The 21,311-nt window shown below is 45.8% G+C and overlaps 1 protein-coding gene across 4 annotated transcripts in view; it reads left to right on the forward strand.

Annotated features, from left to right (window-relative positions):
• LOC146786071 (dehydrogenase/reductase SDR family member 4-like) overlaps window positions 1–21,311 on the forward strand; it is a 392,893-nt gene that overhangs the window by 180,997 nt on the left and 190,585 nt on the right. The gene's annotated exons all lie outside the window — the stretch shown is intronic.

Genomic DNA, 21,311 nt, shown 5'->3' on the forward strand with positions numbered 1-21,311 from the left:
GAGCAGGCTTCACACACACATTGAGACATACATAATCCCCGCTTAGCCAGCTACGATGCCGTTTCCTCCCATTCTCTAGGGTCCATAACAAACTGGCAACCCCACTAGAAAAGGCATTGATTTAATCGCTTAGAGGGTCACCCAGGGTCTATGATAATTTGTGTTGCACGTGAGACCCGGGAAGAACACTTCTGACAGCTCAGTAACATGACCAATGATGTGAGAATTTATCTAAAATCCCTTATAGTACCCGAGATGGGTTACACTTAGCAGGTTGAGCGACATAGCACAAGGCGACGTAACCTGTATCCCTTGTTTTATTTGCTGGACATCGCTCAAACTGCACACATATGGCGAAGTTCAAATGTTTAGCCAGCGTTTTAAATATTTCTCCACCTTATAAAACATTATTGACCAATGGATTGGACTTTGGTGTTTCAGCTTTTTTTTAAATAACTTTAGTAATTTTGTACTTTTCTTGGAGGGAATTAGAAACTTGCTTTCCATTGGCTTTTCACTTTGTCTTGATTTACTCTGCACCGCTGATAATCGGCACTTAATGCAAAGGCTGAAAGGTTTGTAGCTATAAACACCTGTTTTGTAGCTCGATTTTCCATATGTATACACTGCATCTTCGAAGCTTCTGTTATTTTGTGTTGCGCTGTGGTGTGTTTTTTGTTTTGTGACTGCTATGGTATGTATTGTTATGCTGTTGTGGTGGGATTAGATTGTGTCATGTTATTGTTATATTGTGTTATTTGATGTGTGATGCAGACGTGTAGTATTGTGATGTGTGATCCCATGGTCTGGTGTGAGGTGTTGTGTGTTATTTTTTCATGTGATATTTTGTTCTTGTATTGTGTGGTTTTTGGTGGTGTTTTGTGTATTGGTTTGTTGTGTTTTGTGTGGTGTTTTCAGTGGCTTGTGTTGTTTTTAGTGCAGTGACTGATGTTATGAGCTCTGATATGTTTATGTATTGAGAACTGTTGTGTGGTTTGTTGGTTTGTCGGGGTTAAGCTGTTATTTTTTTCTTGGTATATTATGAAGTGACAAAACAGGAGAAGATTTCCTTTGGATTTGATTCCTTGGACTATTGGATAAAATGCTAATAATTACTGCACCGTTGTTGCCCCGATCCAACACCTCACTCATTCAACTCACTCCTCCTATGAGATACAAACCAAGCAGATCTCACAGTAAACCCAAAGTCAGAATGCACAAAAATCATAAATAAATCTATTTATTGAAAATATAAAAAATCATGCACATAAAAATGTATCTTTGTAGATACACCACTATATTAAAAACAGTTCATAGAATGAAATGGAATCAGAATGGTACTGAGAAAACCAAGTGGGTCCTAGACCCAATTAATAAAACAATACATAAAAGACAATTGGAGATAATAACACGAAAAATCTCTATATCACGAGAGAACACACAGAAGACAACACACTTTGTCATTGAAAACCACACATCCGTCACTCAACGTCTACGTCACTCCTCTGGTCCAGCTAGCGGAGGAGCTAGGAGACAAGATCGTGGCGTACGCCGATGATACCCACCTACTGTTTACCTGGGACAAATCGGAGTTGGACACTCTGAGAGTTAAGAACTGTCTGACAGCTGTCTTTCAGTGGCTCTCAGCAGCACAGCTCAAATGTAATGAAGAAAAGTCAGGGATTTTTCTTTACGGCAACTTTCCCACGCGGTTCAGAGATATTCTCTGGCCGGCCGGCTCTCCGCTACCTTCCTCTTCTGGTCAATCCGTCAAGAACTTGGGTGTTTGGTTTTACGAGAATTTGTCTTTCTTATATCATATTAAAATTTTGTCCGGGAGCTGCTTTGGGATATTGAAGTCCCTCAGGAAATTTCTCCCCCTGCTTCCCAGGGCTGAGAGGGAAACAGTGACCAGGGCGTTGATTCTGTCCCGCCCTGATTACGCCAATGCTTTGTATGTTGGCCTACCGGACTATTCCCTCAATAAGTTGCAGGTCGTCCAGAATGCAGCAGCCAGGCTTTTGTTTAACATCCCCGTCAGAAGTAGCGTTAGACAACACCTGCGCATTCTGCACTGGCTACTGGTCATTAAGGGCATTAAGTTCAAGGCCCTTGTGGTTGCCCATCGTGCTCTGCACGGATCAGGGCCAGCTTACTTAAGAAAGCGCTTTGGCTTCTATACCCCTACCAGAGATTTGAGGTCAGCATCTCAGCTCCTTGCCCGGATACCCTGTGTCCGTCGTCAAAGACTGGGGGGCAGATCTCTTGCATTTCGGGCGGCCACAGCCCGGAATTTGCTACCCTACACGCTGTGTAACACTCATGATCTTATTCTTTTTAAAAAGCAGCTCAAAAGACTTCTGTTTTAATTTAGCGATTTCTTAGCTGCACCTCACGGTTCGCGCCGGGACACTCCTAGGAGTATCTGTGCACGTTATAAACTTCAGAACATAACATAACATAACAAACAATACTGGCTGGAACCTGATATTGTAGGACTTATTAATAATCTGTAGTTCCAGTCACTCCACGGATTGTGTTATGGAGCGTCTGAATTCTGAAGTGAGTTAGTGTGCTTTGAAATGCAGTGTTATGTGTTATGCACTTTCGTTTCTATATACAATTTATGCTGTGTGTATTCTTTGTGGTGTTGGGTCAAAATTGTTGTGTGGTGTATGATAGTCTTATGTTGTTTGGTTTGTCTGTTTTGTGTTTACTTGGGTTTTGTATGTTGTTTCCTTCGTTGTGTGTTGTCTTGTGAATTGTGTTATGCAGTTTAGTGTTATGGGCTGTGTTATGCTTTGCCTTAAGTGTTGTTGAATCTGTTGTTTGTAGTGTTGTATGTAGGTGAATTGGGGTGTCGGGTTTCGTCTTGGATGTAGTGTATAGTATGCTATTGGTCTGGAGGTTCATTTGGGGTGTGTTGTTGCAATATAGTTTGGTAAATTGCACAACATGGTGTGTTTTTTGTTGTGTAACATGTCATGTATTGGTGCTCTCTTGTGGGTGTTCTTCCCATTTGTATTTTGGGCTTGTTTACGTTAAGTGCTCTAAAATGGTGATTTGTGTGTTGTGGTGGGTGTTGTGCTGGGGTGTGTTGGTTTGTTGTGCGGTGTTTTGTATTGTTGGGTTTGTTGTGTTTTGTATGTGTGCTACTATTATGTGTTAATGTGTTTGGTGGTGTGTTGCCTGGTAAGTTGTGGGTGCTGCATGTTTTATTTTGTGTGTCGTTTTCTGTTTTGTATGCTGTGCTGGTTAATTATGTGTTGTGTTATGAGTCTTAGTTTTATAAATTGTGTTATGTGTTGACATGCGTGTTGTGTTGGTTTTTGTGGTGTCTGTTACTGTGATATGCTTTTTGTTTAAATATGTGTGGTGGATGGTTTGTGGTGGGTTGCAGGTTGGTGTGTTGTGTGACAGTTTTTTGATATGTATTTTGGAGGTGTTTTATTGTATGATATTACATTTTGATTAAACAAGAGACCATCCAGGGCATTGCTTGATTCAGTGCAGTTGCTGAAAGTTTGACATTATAGCCCTACGATTAAGGCGTTCAACCTGATTTTGGTCATATGTTTTGGTCTTGTGTGGGACTGGGCTCTTATTGGGCGGATGTGGTGACGTGTCTGAATCAAGTGACGGAGCGAGAGCTGGAGGCGGAGATGGGGACTTGCCTGTTGTTGTGGTTTCCGCACACCCCCAATACCAAAATTACAAGCAAGTTTTATGATCTAGGATTGATAATGGCGAAGAGGGAGCTCACTATGCATTGGAAGGCTAGATCTGGGCGAGCTTTTGGAGATGGAAGGCGAGCTTCTTGTCCTGGGCGGGAAGCGAAGGGACGCTGCGCCTGCAGTTGGCCAAACGCGCGTCTAATGATAAAGCGCTGGAGGCGGCACGGGTGTGGGGAGCTCTGGTGGAAGGGCTTAGATCCTTGGAGGAGTTGAATGAGGAGGATAGGGATCCTGTGGAGAGGGATAGGAGTGTGGAACCCGGGGTGGGGCCCTCTGAGACGCTTGGGGAGACCGCACTGAATAGGGCCACTTAGGTACACCTGTGGAGGACTCAGTGTTTGCACAATGTATTGGAAACTGCCGAATAGTCGTGGTTGGCGGCTGGGGTCTGGATGGGTGGCGGGGGGGGGGGGGGACTCCGGTCTCTTGAGAACAGTGGACGTGCTCTTTTGATTGCCTTGGGCTCGGATTTCTCGGACCCCGGGTCCCTCCCAGCAGAAGTGAAGGAGGGGTTGACGCGGGCACACTGGCAGGGGGGGGTGGGGGTAGAGCGGGTGGAGGGTTGGGGCCTTAGGGAGGAAGCGTGGGTAGTACGGATTTCTTCTGGCATGTACATTGAGGGATGAGTCTTTTATATGTTGTTGGTTTTGATGTGCTGACGGACAAATTTGAAACAAATATTTAAAAAATGTAAAAAAAAAACAAAACGATTAAGGCGTTCGACTTGCACTGTGAAGGTTAAGAGTTTGAATTCATGTTTTTCAATGGTCATGTTTTTCTGGTCAATAACTAGGGTCACAGTGAATCACAATTGTTGAAACCACGTTACTTGTCTATAACAAAGAGTTTCAGTGAATAACAAGTATTGGCATATGCAACAAGTTTTTTACACCAGTTTGTAAGCGGTGACATTTGACTTCATTGTCATTTTGCTCAGTGTTCATTATTCTTTGCTCATTACTTTTGGGGGGGGAGGGGAGTAGTTTCACTGGGGATTACTACTGCAGAATGCTGCCAAAAAAGGTGAACTAGAAGGCAGGCTGGCAGGATGCAGACATATCAGTTGTTATGTGGCGACTGGATTCCAGGGCAGGTTTATTGTGTCCTACTCATGCTATCCGCTGAAATATAAATCCCATTATATCCTATGGGATTCATATTTCTGCAGAAAGAATATCCTTCACCATTATGATGGATTAACCTGTCTGCCAAGATCTAAATCAGGCCATCAGTCAGGACCCAGTTCTCAGCAGTCTTAGTCCTCGAGCACCCCCACCTGGGATAGTCTGAGAGGAACGTTCAAGAAGGGCCAGAGTCCCACCTACAGTGGTTCTCCGTTCCTAAACTCCCAAAGAAAGGGGCTCCTGCAGGAGGTAATGACCATAAGTCTGACTTGCATTACTATGATGCACTGCTTATAATACCAGATATTACATCCCTGTTGACATCTGAAATCTATGGTGGTGCAAGTTACCCGTACGTTAATTATGTATAACTGGTGAATTTCAGAGGTTTTACTAGCTTACTTATGTGTAACTCCTCTTTCACATTGGATTTTTTTCAGTGAACATATATGCTGTCCAGTTATAGTTAAATCTGAGTTTCCATAGGATATGGACTTTTTGTTTAGCTTATAACTTTGGGGCTGTTTAACAAATCTTCACGAAACCTCCAAAAAAAGCTTCATCTACCTCAGCTCCTTCCTGGAAAGTGATTCGTCAAGCAGAGTCCAATAAAAAGGGAGATCTTCACTCAGAAATTGTGCTTTTTGTGGTTTGGCTGTTTGAGAGAAATTAAGCTTTAGCAGCGTGGTACTACCGAGATCATCGCAGAGTACCAACAAAAATGGCAAATGAAGCATTGTGAATGACTGGTCCCACGGAAATGGGAACAGTCCCAGCAGGCTGAGTGCTGTGTTTGACCTGCCGCAGCATGAAGAGTAATGTTGTGGCTGCCATTTCGGACTCGGGGAATCGATCCTTGAGCCCTGAAAATTAAAATCACAACATATAGAAGGGCAGCTTAGGTGTATCCTAACCCCCTGGCCCTTGTGGGGGTCAGGGGTGAGGGCCTGGGGTCAGAGTGCAACAAAAAAAATATTCACATCTCTGCAGACTAGAGGTAGTGTCAGAATACTCGGTGTGCCCCTGCAAAAATACAGAGAAATAGCCACAAGATTATTTTGGGATCAAAAAGAAAGTAAAAAAAAAGTTGGGTGGGTATCCATTGGTGTTGTGCAATCTTAGCGGTTGCCCAGTAGTGGGAAGTTGGCTGCCTGCAGAGGATTGGTGCAGGGCTTTGCCATATGCCATATGCCAGGCCCTGCGCCCAGCTCCATGCCGTGCATGGCAGAAGAACATGCATGGAGGAGATTGGTCACCCGCAGCGGGGTGGGTGAATAATCCCACACCCTCATGGCCAGAAGCCATGTGTGTCAGAGAGTTTGGCACCCACAGGGGGTTGAGTGCCAGTTCTTCACACACGGCAGACTCTCCACGTACTTCCCACCATGCACGGGCAAAGCCTTGTACTGCTGGGGGTTGAGAAGATACTTAGGTATGGTAACAAAATCTTAGTTATAGGTAGGTGAAAATGTTAGGTGCTCAAGATATAGTTACTACTGGTAACTATAACTGGTGATTTGCAGTCATTTTCTTAGTTTAAACTGGTTATTTTAACTGATATTTTCATATATATATATATTCACAGAAAAAAACATAGGTTTCAGGGGTGTTATAGTTAGCTCGACATTTCACTCGTACAAAACCATAGAAATTCCCCCGTTATAGTTAGATCAGCTAACTATAACTCGCGCCCCCGCAATGCACTGCTGATGACATCACATATTACATCACTCATGACATGGTCAGTGACATCACTGATGACATCACTGATGATATCTCAAATGACATCACTGCTAACATCACTGATGACATCAACCAGTGACTGTGTGTTTCTGTAAAGTTTAAATATGTTTATTATATATAGGGAAAGGCATATTGAAGAATGAGTGGGTGTATAAGTGTGTGAATGGATGATTTTGTTGGTGCGTGACTGACTATAAGTGAGTGATTAAACGTATCTTACTGAATGCATGGGTTAGTGACTAAACTGTGTGAATGTCTGTATCCGTCTGTCTGTTGGTGTGTAAGTGGCTGCATGGGTTTGCAAATAGCTACATGAGTGTCTATATGGGTTATAGATTAGTTGTTTGAGTATCTGTATGGGTGTCTGAGTGTTTGTGTGGGTGGGGTGTGTGTGACTCTGTGCATAGATGTGTGACTGGGTGATTCACTGGGTGCATGATTTCAAGAGTGCATCTGTGATAGACTGTATGGGTAGGTGAGTGTGTGTATGGTTGTGTTAGTGAGTGAATGTATATTTCAGTGGTACATGTGTGAGTAGCTACATATGTGAAAGGCAGTATATATGTGTGTTGGAGTACATCAATGGCTATAAGTGAGAGTGTGTGATTGTGAGAGTGGCTGTATGGATGAGTGTGTGCTTGTATCATTGATTGTATAAGAGCGTAAGAATGTGCTAGTATTTGTATGAGTAATTGAGCTGGTGTGTGTATAACTTTATAGGTGAGTAAATGGCAGTGTGATTAATTATTTGCATGACTGATTAGGTGTGTGAGTACCTCTGTGGATGAGTGGCGGTGTGTGAGTGTCTATATAGGTGTATGAGTGCATATGATAGTCCTGTACTGAGTGACCATAAGTATGAGTGACTGTACGGGTGAGTGAGTGGATGGGTGTGTAGACCTAAGAATCAGTAAGTGGGTATGTAGTTATTCGTGTTGGAGTGTATGGTTTTGACAATGGCAGTCTGTCATTTAGAGTGGGTGTATCAAAGGTTATATTAGGGTGTGAGAAGATGCATCAAATTATCACATGGATGATGTCATCAGTGATGTCATCAGTGAAGTCATCAGTGATGTCACTGACCATGTCATGAGTGATGTAATATGTGACGTCATTAGCAGTGCATTGCGGGGCGCGAGCTATAGTTAGCTGAACTAACTATAACGGGGGAATTTCTATGGTTTTGAACGAGTGAAATGTCCAGCTAACTATAACACCCCTGAAACCTATGGTTTTTTCTGTGAATTTCTAAGATTTTTTAAATGCTAATTCCTAACTATAACGTGCCTGAAACCTATGGTTTTTTAAGTGAATTTCAAAGATTTTTTAAATGCTAATTTCTAACTATGCCTACAGAAATAGGACATGTGAAGAAAGAAGAAAACACACACAGAAAGAAGAAAAAGAAATGCAGAAAGAAGCTACAGAAGTCCTCAAAGACAAAGAAAAGTGCCGAAAGAAGGAAGACGTGCAGAAAGAACAAACAGAGGAGGAGAAAGAGTCTTTGATGCAAAATCATCCTGTACCCTCAACTTTTTCATATGGGTACTGGTGGTAACTGACTCTGACTAACTAGTCCTAGAGCCAGCGCTATGCTAAAAGACACTTAGAATACAGTTAAAACACCTACATACACTAGGGAACACTATGCGTTTGGGTACCCCTGTTTTTAGCATGACCTCCTCTGTAAGCCCCTAATATATAATAGGGCAGGGGGATTAAAACTACCTCTTAAAACGTGCCACAGAGCGCGTTTGAACACTGATGAAGGGGGGGGGGCTGAGCTGACGTGTGCAAACACGCCCTATGGCTTTTTTAATTTGGGGGATAAAGTCCCCTTGAATCCTGAGTGTCCCTTGGGAACAACTAGCCCATCAGGTATCTCTAGTTAGCACCACAGAGCTGCCTTGCAGAGGAAATGGGCACGGCCTGGACCACCTCTCTGCAACGCAGCACAGTGCTGCTTACTGGAAGCACCTGGTAGACTAGTTAGCCCCCATGGGCCCTCAGGATTGAAGGGGAATTATTTCCCCAACTTAAAACGCGCCACAGGGCGTGTTTGCACATGTCACCTCAGGCCCCGTCCCTTCCCTTCAGCACTGTGTAAACCCGCCCTGTGGCCGATCTAAGTTGAGAGATTAAGTCCCCTTGGGTCCCTGGGGTCAAACTACCCCACTAGGTACTTCCAGTAAGCGCCACAGAGCTGCATTCCAGAGAGGTGTAAAAAGGGGCGTGGCCTCTGAACACCTGTCTGCAATGCAGCTCCCTGGCGCACACTGGAGATACCTGTTGGGCTAGTTGGCCCTTTAGGGACCCTCAGTATTAAAAGAGAGTTAATCCCCCAACTTATAATGCGCCACGGGGCCCGTTTGCACAGTGGTGAAGGAAGGAGGCGTGGCCTGAAGTGACATGTCTGCAAACACACCCTGTGGCGTGGTTTAAGTTGGGGAATTAATTCCTCCTCAATCCTGAGGGTCCCTGGTGGCCAACTAGCCCACCAGGTATCTCCAGTATGCGCCAGAGAGCTGCCTTGCAGAGAGGTGTTTAGAGGCCACGCCCCTTTTCACAACACTCTTCAACGCAGCTCCGTGGCGCTTACTGGAGGTACCTGATGGGCTAGTTGGCCCCCAGGGACCCTCCGGATTGAAGAGGAATTAATTCCTGAACTTAAAATGCGCCACAGGGCGTGTTTGCACACATATCACCTCAGGTCCTGCCCCCTCCCTTCACCACTGTGCAAACGCGCCCCATGGCGTGTTTTAAGTTGGGGGATTACCCCCCTTGAATCCTGAGGGTCCCTGTGTTGCAACCACCCCACCTCCATTAAGCGTCACAGAGCTGAGTTGCAGAGAGGTGTAAAAATGGGCGTGGCCTCAGAACACTTCTCTGCAACACAGCCCCCTGGGCCATCTTTGTCTCCCACCAATTTCGAAAGCCCCGGGGGGTGGTGGTCCCCGGGGCTGGGGGGTCCATCATGGACCCCACAATTTACATATTTAGAGCCCCGGGGAGGTGGCGGTCCCTGGGGCAGCTGGGGGGGCTTGAGCCCCCCCACAGAGGGTATTTTAATTTTAATTTTTAAAAAAAATACACAAGCCCCGGGGGGTGGCGGTCCCCAGGGCTTTGGGGGCCTATGAGCCTCCCAGCCATTAATTTTTGAAGCCCCGGGGGGTGGTGGTCCCCGAGGCTGGGGGGGGCAGAGAGCCCCCCCACATATTTACATAAATCCCTGGTGGGTGGTGGTCCCCGGGGCCCCCTTTGGGCCCCCAACCCAATACATACATAGCCCCCAGGATTTGGCCCCCCCTGGGGCAAATTAGCAACCAGCAATGCAGCCCCCCTCCAAAAGAATTTTATTTAAAAAATAAGGCCATGACCCGGGGGATGGGGTCCCTGGGGCCGATAAAGACCTCGGGAGGGGGGCCATGTGGCCCCTTCCCAATTTTTGGTTAAAAAAAATAATTGGGGGCAGGCCCTGGGGGATGGGGTCCCCAGGGCCAAAATATTAGGTAAAGAAGGGGGGCCACACAGCCCCCCTTCTAAAACAAAAAAAAAGAGAAAAAGACCGACATCGCGACGGAGGCCACGCCCCCTTCATGCAGCACTCTGCAAACGCGCCCCCTGGCGCGTTTCCAGAGGGGGAACGAATTCCCCTTGAATACTGGGGGTCCCTGGAGGCCAACTAGCCCACCAGGAACCTCCAGTATGCGCCAGGGGGCTGCGTTGCAGAGAGGTGTTCAGAGGACATGCCCCTTTTTACACTTCTCTGCAACGCAGCTCTGTGACACTTATTGGGGTTACCTAGTGGGCTAGTTTGACCCTAGGGACCCTAAGAATTCAAGGTGACTTAATCTCCCAACTTAGAACTGTTTACACAGTGGTGAAGGGAGGGGACGAGGCCTGAGGTGACGTGCAAACACGCCCTGTGGCGCGTTTTAAGTTGGGGAAAAAATTCCCCTTCAATCCTGAGGGACCCTGGCGGCCAACTAGTCCACCAGATGCTTCCAGTAAGCGCCACTGCTCTGCGTTGCAGAGAGGTGGTGCAGGCCGTGCCCCTTTTTACACCTCTCTGCAATGGCGCTTATTGGAGATACCTAGTGGGCTAGTTTGCCCCTAAGGACCCTCAGGTTTCAAGGGGACTTAATCTCCCAACTTAAAATGGCCACAGGGCGTGTTTACACAGTGGTGAAGGGAGGGGACGGGGATGAGGTGACGTGTGCAAACACGCCCTGTGGCGCGTTTTAAGTTGGGGAAAAAATTCCCCTTCAATCATGAGGGCTCTGGGGGCCAACTAGCCCACCAGGTGCTTCCAGTAAGGACCACTGCGCTGCGTTGCAGAGGTGGTCTAGGCCTTGCCCCTTTTTACACGTCTCTGCAACGCAGCTATGTAGCGCTTACTGGATGTACCTAGTGGGTTAGTTGGATCCTAGGGTCCCTCAGGATTCAAGGAGACTTAATCAGACAACTTAAAACGGCCACAGGGAGCATTTACACAGTGGTGAAGGGAGGGGACGGGGCCTGAGGTGACGTGTGCAAACATGCCCCGTGGCGCGTTTTAAGTTGGGGAAATAATTCCCCTTCAATCCTGAGGGACCCTGGGGGCCAACTAGCACACCAGGTGCTTCCAGTAAGCGCCACTGCTCTGCGTTGCAGAGAGGTGGTCTAGGCCGTGCCCCTTTTTACATCTCTCTGCTACGCAGCTCTGTGGCGCTTACTGGAGGTACCTAGTGCGCTAGTTGGACCCTAGGGACCCTCAGGATTGAAGGGGAATTATTTCCCCAACTTAAAACGCGCCACAGGGTGTGTTTGCACAGTGGTGAAGGGAGGGGATGGTGTAGGAAAGTGGCTCAATATATACTGGACCAAAGTAAAATCAGCCGAACTACGAATTCCGATTTACTCACCTGTTATCAGGAGAGACCTCAGTGCTGCATCTTTGAGCCCAGTACTGATCCTGAAAAGTAATTCTAACCGTACTTACCAGTAACTTGAATTTCCTTCCATAGGATATCATTGCCTGCTTTTTGCTAAAAAAGTTTCTGTCGATTTTTTAAACTTTCAAATATTCCTCTAAAATCAGCCGAACTACGAATTCCGATTTACTCACCTGTTATCAGGAGAGACCTCAGTGCTGCATCTTTGAGCCCAGTATTGATCCTGAAAAGTAATTCTAACCGTACTTACCAGTAACTTGAATTTCCTTCCATAGGATGTCATTGCCTGCTTTTTGCTGAAAAAGTTTCTGTCGATTTTTGAAACTTTCAAATATTCCTCTAAAAGCAGCCGAACTACGAATTCCGATTTACTCACCTGTTATCAGGAGAGACCTCAGTGCTGCATCTTTGAGCCCAGTACTGATCCTGAAAAGTAATTCTAACCGTACTTACCAGTAACTTGAATTTCTTTCCATATGCTAACATTGACTGGTTTCACTTGGAAATTCTTCTAAGTGTGGACTTTTGGAACTTACAAATATTCCTCTAAAATCAGCCGAACTATGAATTCCGATTTACTCACCTGTTATCAGGAGAGACCTCAGTGCTGCATTTTTGAGCCCAGTACTGATCCTGAAAAGTAATTCTAACCGTACTTACCAGTAACTTGAATTTCCTCCCATAGGCTAACATTGACTGGTTTCACTTGGAAATTCTTCTAAGTGTGGACTTTTGGAACTTACAAATATTCCTCTAAAATCAGCTGAACTATGAATTCCGATTTACTCACCTGTTATCAGGAGAGACCTCAGTGCTGCATTTTTTAGCCCAGTACTGATCCTGAAAAGTAATTCTAACCGTACTTACCAGTAACTTGAATTTCCTTCCATAGGCTAACATTGTCAGGTTTCACTTGGAAATTCTTCTAAGTGTGGAGTTTTGGAACTTTAAAATATTGATCTAAAATCAGCCGAACTACGAATTCCGATTTACTCACCTGTTATCAGGAGAGACCTCAGTGCTGCATCTTTGAGCCCAGTATTGATCCTGAAAAGTAATTCTAACCGTACTTACCAGTAACTTGAATTTCCTTCCATAGGATGTCATTGCCTGCTTTTTGCTGAAAAAGTTTCTGTCGATTTTTGAAACTTTCAAATATTCCTCTAAAAGCAGCCGAACTACGAATTCCGATTTACTCACCTGTTATCAGGAGAGACCTCAGTGCTGCATCTTTGAGCCCAGTACTGATCCTGAAAAGTAATTCTAACCGTACTTACCAGTAACTTGAATTTCCTTCCATAGGCTAACATTGACTGGGTTCACTTGGAAATTCTTCTAAGTGTGGACTTTTGGAATTTACAAATATTCCTCTAAAATCAGCCGGACTATGAATTCCGATTTACTCACCTGTTATCAGGAGAGACCTCAGTGCTGCATTTTTGAGCCCAGTACTGATCCTGAAAAGTAATTCTAACCGTACTTACCAGTAACTTGAATTTCCTTCCATAGGCTAACATTGACTGGTTTCACTTGGAAATTCTTCTAAGTGTGGACTTTTGGAACTTACAAATATTCCTCTAAAATCAGCCGAACTATGAATTCCAATTTACTCACCTGTTATCAGGACAGACCTCAGTGCTGCATTTTTGAGCCCAGTACTGATCCTGAAAAGTAATTCTAACCGTACTTACCAGTAACTTGAATTTCCTTCCATAGACTAACATTGTCAGGTTTCACTTGGAAATTCTTTTAAGTGTGGAGTTTTGGAACTTTAAAATATTTATCTAAAATCAGCCGAACTACGAATTCCGATTTACTCACCTGTTGTCAGGAGAGACTTCAGTGCTGCATCTTTGAGCCCAGTACTGATCCTGAAAAGTAATTCTAACCATACTTACCAGTAACTTGAATTTCCTTCCATAGGCTAACATTGACTGGTTTCACTTGGAAATTCTTCTAAGGGTGGAGTTTTGGAACTTTAAAATATTGCTCTAAAATCAGCCGAAATACAAATTCCGATTTACTCACCTGTTATCAGGAGAGACTTCAGTGCTGCATTTTTTAGCCCAGTAACCGTACTTACCAGTAACTTGAATTTCCTTTCATAGGATATCATTGCCTGCTTTTTACTGAAAAATTTACTAAGTGTTGATTTTTGAAACTTACAAATATTCTCTAAAAATCGTGCCAAAGATAAAAACGTAATTACTTGCCTGTTTTAGATAGAGGTCCCAGGGCTGAACCTAGGAGTCCAGCACTGGATTAAAAAAGTAACATGAACATACTTTACCTGCAAATTGAATTTACTTCCGTAGGATAACATTGGTAATTCCAAATGAAAAAGTTTTGAAGTGTCAACTTTTAAAATACAATAATATTCCTTCAAAATCACTACTGTAACCAAAACGCTTTTACTTAACTGTACAGCTCATGTCCCGGGACCAAATCTAGGATCCAGTTCTGTGGTTAGAAAAGTAATCTACAAAGTACCTAATTGCATTTAACCAGAAATTCCCATTGAGCTCAATGTTGCATTGTGTTTGAAATTGTGTTGCCTATTGCAACAAACTGTAACTATTGCATTCAAAAAGTCTATTGCCTATTTGAAAAGTATTTAACTAAATTAACTCATCCTGAGAAAGTATATTTTGATACCTTGTTGGTTCTAAAATAAAACAACTATTTCTTTTGATACAAAACAATTGGCCTAGATTTCAGTTCTTGAGTGTGTGAGACCATTTGCTAACTGAGTGTGTACAACAAATGCTTTACAGTGTCCTCTGATACTGCCTTACTGCTCGACCAAGCTACCACTTTAGAGAGTAAGGTTATATCTAACTTTAACCTCTGCCAAACCTCTTACTTTGGTCCAGTATATAGAGAGCCACTTTCCTACACCATCTCCTCCCTTCACCACTGTGTAAACGCGCCCTCTGTCCGTTTAAATTTGGGAGATTAAGTCCCCTTGAATCCTGAGTGTCCCTAGGGTCCAAGTAGCCCACTAGGTTCCTCCAGTAAGCGCCACAGAGCTGCGTTGCAGAGAGGTGTAAAAAGGGGCACGGTCGGGGCCACCTGTCTGAAACACAGCGCAGTGGCGCTTACTGGAAGCACCTGGTGGGCTAGTTAGCCCCCTGGGGCTCTCAGGATTGAAGGGGAATTATTTCCCCAACTTAAAACACGCCACAGGACGTGTTTTCACACATCACCTCAGGCCCCATCCCCTCCCTGCCCCACTGTGTAAGTATTCATGCAGTGAGCCAGGCCTTAGCACATAGACTGCTTCAAATGCCTCTCCACTATGCATGCAGTCCTCTAACCACCTACACAATTGTCTTTCACACCTTCAATTCCCCAGTCAGTACTCATACACTTCCAGCCAACACCCTGTCAATCCCTTTGCACTCCTCTAGTGACCTATTCAGCATCATGTACTAATCAATTCACTGCACCAAAACCCAAACACTTATAAATTCACCCAGGCACTCTCCTTGCATTACTCTAGTCATTCAGTCAGTACCCAAGTATTCATGCAGTGAGTCAGGCCTTAGCACATGGACTGCTTCAAACCCCTATCCACTATGCATGCAGTCCTCTAACCTCCTACATACTTGTCTTTCACACCTTCAATTCCCCAATCAGTATCCATACACTTCCAGGAAACACCAAGTCACTCCCGTGCGCTCCTCTAGTGACCCATTCAGCACCATGGAGTAATCCATTCACTGCGCCAAAACCCAACCACTTATAAATTCACCCAGGCACTCTCCTATCCACTATGCATACAGTCTCCTAACTAACCAACACACTTATAGTTCTGCACTTATACATTCAACAAAAAAAACAATATTTCAGTTTCAATATTTTAAAAAACATTTTTATTTCCATTTATATTAAAAATATATAAAGTAATTTAAAAAATAAAATATGTGAAAATAAACAGTTAAAAAAACGGTAGAAAATCAGTATAAAAAATACATATAACTATAATTATAATTTAAAAAACCTTCGAAATTCACTGAAAAAAACATAGGTTTCAGACATGTTATAGTTAGGAATTAGCATTTAAAAAACCTTAGAAATTCACTGAAAAAAACATAGGTTTCAGAGCTGTTATAGTTAGCCGAACATTTCACTCGTACAAAACCATTGAAATTCCTCCGTTATAGTTAGTTCTGCTAACTATAACTCGCGCGCCCGCAATCCACAGCTGATGATGTCACATATTACATCATTCATGACATGGTCAGTGACATCACTGATGACATCACTGATGACATCTCAAATGACATCACTGATGACATCATCCATGTGACAATCAGATACACCTCATCATACACTAGTATAACCTTTCATCACTCACTGTAAAATACAGAGTAACATATTTGAATCCATTGACACACTAATACAAGTTTCTAAAAACCCACTCAGTGATTCCTAGATCTACACACACATCTAATCACTTACCTATAGATTCACTCATACATGCTGTCAATTATCAATAGAACACTATCAAATATACTTATACACCTATATCAACACTACACACCAGCACACATCCTATTCACTTATGCAGTCATCCTACTCAGTTATGCAAACAATGGATCATTTATTCAGCTACACACTTATACAAACGCCACTTAATGTATTCATACTTAGTGTGTTATAAAATCACTATTACAAGTATACAGTTATCCATACAGGTACTCATACAATCACTGAGTCGTATGTATACTTATTTATATACAACAACTGTCACATACACTGCCTTTTATATGTACCATTGAGAGATATATTTGCTCATCACCACACCCATAAAGATATTCACTCACCCAAACAACTGTTATAACATGTAGTCTTAACCTCATATACCTACTGAATCAACTATTCACACATCTTTGGGCAGTCACACACCCCCACCGAACCACACACACACATTCACTCTACCATACAAATACTCAGTTAACTAATCAATAAGTAATATAGACTTTCACATAGCTAGTAACCAACTGGTGCAACAGTTTACACAACAACTGACAAAGTGATACAGATATTCACGCAGTTTAGTCACTATCCAATATATTTAGTGAGACACTATAAATTAGTCAAGTAAACAGTCAATCACACTGCTACTAAATCCTCCATCCAGATATTTATATTTATATATCCACTCATTCTTTAATGCAGATTGCTATATATATAATACATATTTAAATAACAAACCAAACCACATTCACTGGATGATGTCATCAGTGATGTCATTTGAGATGTCATCAGTAATGTCATCAGTGATGTCACTGACCATGTCATGAATGATGTAATATGTGACATCATCAGCAGTGGATTACGGGCGCGCGAGTTATAGTTAGCAGAACTAACTATAACGGAGGAATTTCAATGGTTTTGTACGAGTGAAATGTCCAGCTAACTATAACAGCCCTGAAATCTATGGTTTTTTCAGCATACATTGTGCTGAAGCACTTTCTGGACATTTGCATATTTTGAACACTGATACATAGCGCTGAAGCGCTCCCTTGGGTGTTTCAATATTAATCGTCCTCATTAGCATATGTAACGTGTTGTGTATTGAAAAAAGGTTGTTGGAAGTAACACTGTGATATTTAGCAGTGGTTAAAGCACATCATTACGGAAACATTGTGTCTAAAATCCAAGTGGCTCTTTATATAAATGTGTGCTTCGTTTTGAAACATGGTTGTTTAGCCATAACATTGTATCCGTGAGAATTATAGGAACAGAAATTGCCAGTGAAGCCTGAGAAGACGTACACAATAACTGTTCTATGCATTACCTGCTTTTCTTTTACAGGTATGTTGTCATTTCTTAACCCATGTTAAAAATTGTCGGGGGCGTGGTCTCACTGCAAATGGAGTGAGACGCACGCCGTTTGAGCTCCGGGCCGCCGCCGATATCAACAGCAATTCTAAGCAATGCAACAGCGCCAAAAGTGCTCTGGTTGGGAGCGCACTGTTAGCGGAGTGGCTTGAGTACCTTTTCCAGGGCTTGAAATACGCTGATGGTGGTAGATTGAGGAGATTTGGGCTGGGGAAAAGAGCTGTCCGGATCCCGCACATCTGCAACCGTTACCCCTGGTGGCGCTCAGGGGCGACGTAGAAGCTCCACAGCTCCTGGGAGGTGTGATCGAGGCTCGGAGGGGACCCGACGCCGGCAACCCTTAGCTGCCCCTATCCAGGCTCCATATCGTGATGCACCACGAGGGATGCCCGCATCTTAGCCATCCCGACTCTGCGGAACTGCACCAGAGGCTCTTGGAGGTGCCTTGGCGCGGTCCAACAATCTCCTAATACCACGGGCGCGTGAGAGTAGCCTGGAGGGAGCCTGAAGCTGTGGGTCTGCCAGTCGGCCTGCTGGTGCCTTGAGGAGGAGGGACGGATGCCGGCGGGCGAGTGCGCGCCTGCCATTTCGCTGCCTTGGAAGGTTGCGGACCTTGCCTGGCATTCGACAAGCAGCCACCAGCAGTGGAGCTCGTGTGTACGGACCCTACACAGGTACGGGGGCAGGGGGGTGCTGTCGCCGCCGCTGGGGGAGACTACTCTGATGATCTGGGCTTTCTGGGACTCCGCTCCTCAGCTGTCTCCTTGGGGCCTGGGACATACCCCGGCGGCGGCGCACCTGCCCTGCTTGGCGAGACCCCCGCAGCTGCCCCAAGCTAACCGCACCGCCATACAGAATTAGTCAGTTCACTGCACTGTACCTGGCCACAGCTTTCTCGCCGGACACTGCCACCTCTGACTCCTGCTGGGGCCCCCTGCATGCTGGACTTCCCCTCCTGTGCCCCCAGTTGAAATCCTGGTTAAAGCTGGCGAGTCGATGCGGGAATACAGCGAAGCTCGTTGAGACCGCTGGGCAGACGGCGGGATCATAGGCCTCCCGGAGGGCCCAAATGCTATCCTTTGCTTCTGTGGGGTGCCAGAGAGCAATGGAAGCGCCGAGGGGCACTGAGATGGTAGTCTGGGGGAGCCCATTGACGAAAGGTACTGGCGCTGCTGCCTCTGTCGCCCAACGTGCTGGCTACTGGATTGAAAGGTCCGGAGCACTGTCTTGCCCTTCCTCCAATATCAGAGTGGCCACCATATCGTAATACACCTCTGTGGCTTCCCCACGGCCCACTAGTGGAGCTCCCTGGGCCCCACTGGCTTCGTGTAAACGATGGGGTGACACTGCAGCTAGGCTAGCCTGACCCCTGCTCTACTTGTGGCCTGCTCTGCTTTGGAGTCTGCATCTACCCAAAGGCCCCTGAAACGGCGCCCCACACCACTGCAATACTGGGCCTGGTCTCCCCCTGCGGTGTACTTCTTATCACTTCCAGGGACCTGCAACTGAGAACACGGATACGGATGGGCATTGACAGCTGTTGGCGAGGTGACGCCCTCCTTGGGATCTACAGTGAAAGACACTTCTACTACATCAACATGACTCATTCAAAGCCCGGGAAAGAGCCTTCAAAAACTCCTAAGGATACTATGGTCCTGGCCATGTGGAACAAACCGGGTTCAGTCTCAGCATCTGATGCGACGCTGGTGGCCGGGGGCCCCTCGGAGCCGGTCACACAATCTTTTATGACCCTCTTTATGCAGGAACTTAAATATGAAACAGGGTCCCTGCGCATCGAGGTCCAAGCCTGTGTCAAGGAACTCCGGAAAGATGTGGGGGAGCTGGGTGGACGAGTGGATGACCTCGAAAAGACTCTGGATGCCCGTACGGAAGATCAGTAACACCGATGGCAGTGGCTGGCTACCCTGGAGGAGCAACACATTGAGTTGCAGACCAAGCAGGAGGACCTGGAAAATAGGGGGCGCCGGAACAACATACACTAGCGGGGGATTCCGATTGGGGCAGAAGGCACTGACATAATGACTTTCAAGGCTGACCTGCTTCATGACATTAGGGGAGATGATGACGCCTCACTGCTCGCTCTGGACCGTGCGCACCGAGTGTCTGGTACTCCTGGGAGGCTTGGCCTCATCCCTGACATCCTGACTCGGGTCCATTTCTTTACCGAGAAAGAGGCTATCCTCAAGGCAGCTAAAGACAAGCCTGAGATCCTGCTCAGGGGCACGACCATCCAGTTGTTCCAAGACTTGGCCCCCACGACGCTTCGACGCCGCAGGGACTTCCGACCCATCACGGACAAACTCCGGGAGCTTAACATCCGCTACCAATGGGGGCATCCCTTTGCTCTCATCTTTCAGTGGGAGTCCAAATGTTGCGTGCTGAGATCCTACAGGGAGGCTGCCCAACTACTTCAGATCCCTAACACTCCCCCGACAAGTCCTTCTCGGATGCCTCCAAGGGCCCGAGTCCCACTGAAGCCGCAGTGGACCACGATTCGTCATGCCAGACATCCATCCTCCTGGGAGCGAAACAGCTCTTCCCAAGAAAAGCAGGACATAATCCAACACATACGTTCCTTAGAAGAAGGTCAGTCACCCTCAGGTTCACAAACATCTGCCAACAAATAACTTGATTCTATGCTTGTTGATCAACTGGATATACACCTTTCACCTCTGGGTGGGCCTCCGGCCATTGCGCTGCTGCCACTACACCCTCCTCTTCACAGCCCAAGAGACACCACTAATCAATGCTTAACATCTGCTAGGATGGCGGCCCCGGGCCGCGCTCCAGAGATAAAGATTTGATCCACAACACGATGACCGACCCCCATTCCTATTTCTGGGAGAGTGACATCTCCGGGACAGCCTGTGCCACTGTGCCTGGCTCCTCCCTTGACTGGAATAGGCTCTGTTGGCCATGTTGGCGGTTAAACCATTTGGGTTGTTTTGTTTACCTTTGTCCCTTTCCTCCTCTCCCTTCTCCTTGCCCATTCCCCCAGCGGGGGGGGGGGCCTTTGACACTAGGAGGGACTCACATTGGATGCTATGCCTCTTCCTACCTCCCCACCCTGCAGCGATCACCATAATTCTGGGGCACCGCGACTCCTCGCTGGGTCTCAGTTTGCCGGCCTTGTCCAAAACCCCTGGTCACCTGCTTAGGGTAGCGCGTACAGCTGCTGATAGACGAATATGAACTCTGCCCCCTCTTGAAGCTCATATCCCTTAACGTGAAGGGGCTTAACTCCCCCAATAAGTGGCGCCAGATATGGAGGTATCTGCTATTACAAAATCCAGACATTGTCTTTCTACAGGAGACCCACCTCCTCTGGGCTGACATAACACACATGACTCATCCACGATTTCCCCTCCAATTTTAGAGCTCAGCGTCTACCAGGACAGCGGGTGTAGCCATCCTCTGCTGGGCAGCCATCCATCAGGGAGACACTAAAGTGATCCGTGGCGTAGAGGGCAGATTTCTTAAAGTGGTGGTCCAGATGGGACATCTCACTCTCACCCTTTGCAACACCTATGTGTCTAACCAGGGTCAAGATTCTTTTTTGCGGGAGCTCCTGCGGGAACACATAGTACATGTAGACTCAGACATCATACTGGGGGTGATTTTAATCTAGTGTGGGATGCGGGCCTTGATCGCAGTGGGGGCACATTTCATGGGGTGGGTGCCATGTCGGTGGCAACAAAGAGATGTCTCACTGCCTTGGGTCTTGTAGACATTTGGCGTTACCGCTCCCCTGAGATTCGCGACTACTCTTATTATTCTCATACGCACTGCTCCTACTCACACGTTGACTACCTCTTCGTTTCACACTCCCTGGTCAAGGATACTCTTTCAGCAACTATGTCCGATATCTCAATCTCCGACCATGCGCATGTTGAGCTACTTCTTCA

This window comes from Triturus cristatus, chromosome 11, assembly GCF_964204655.1.
Source record: "Triturus cristatus chromosome 11, aTriCri1.1, whole genome shotgun sequence".
NCBI classification, from domain to species: Eukaryota; Metazoa; Chordata; class Amphibia; order Caudata; family Salamandridae; genus Triturus; species Triturus cristatus.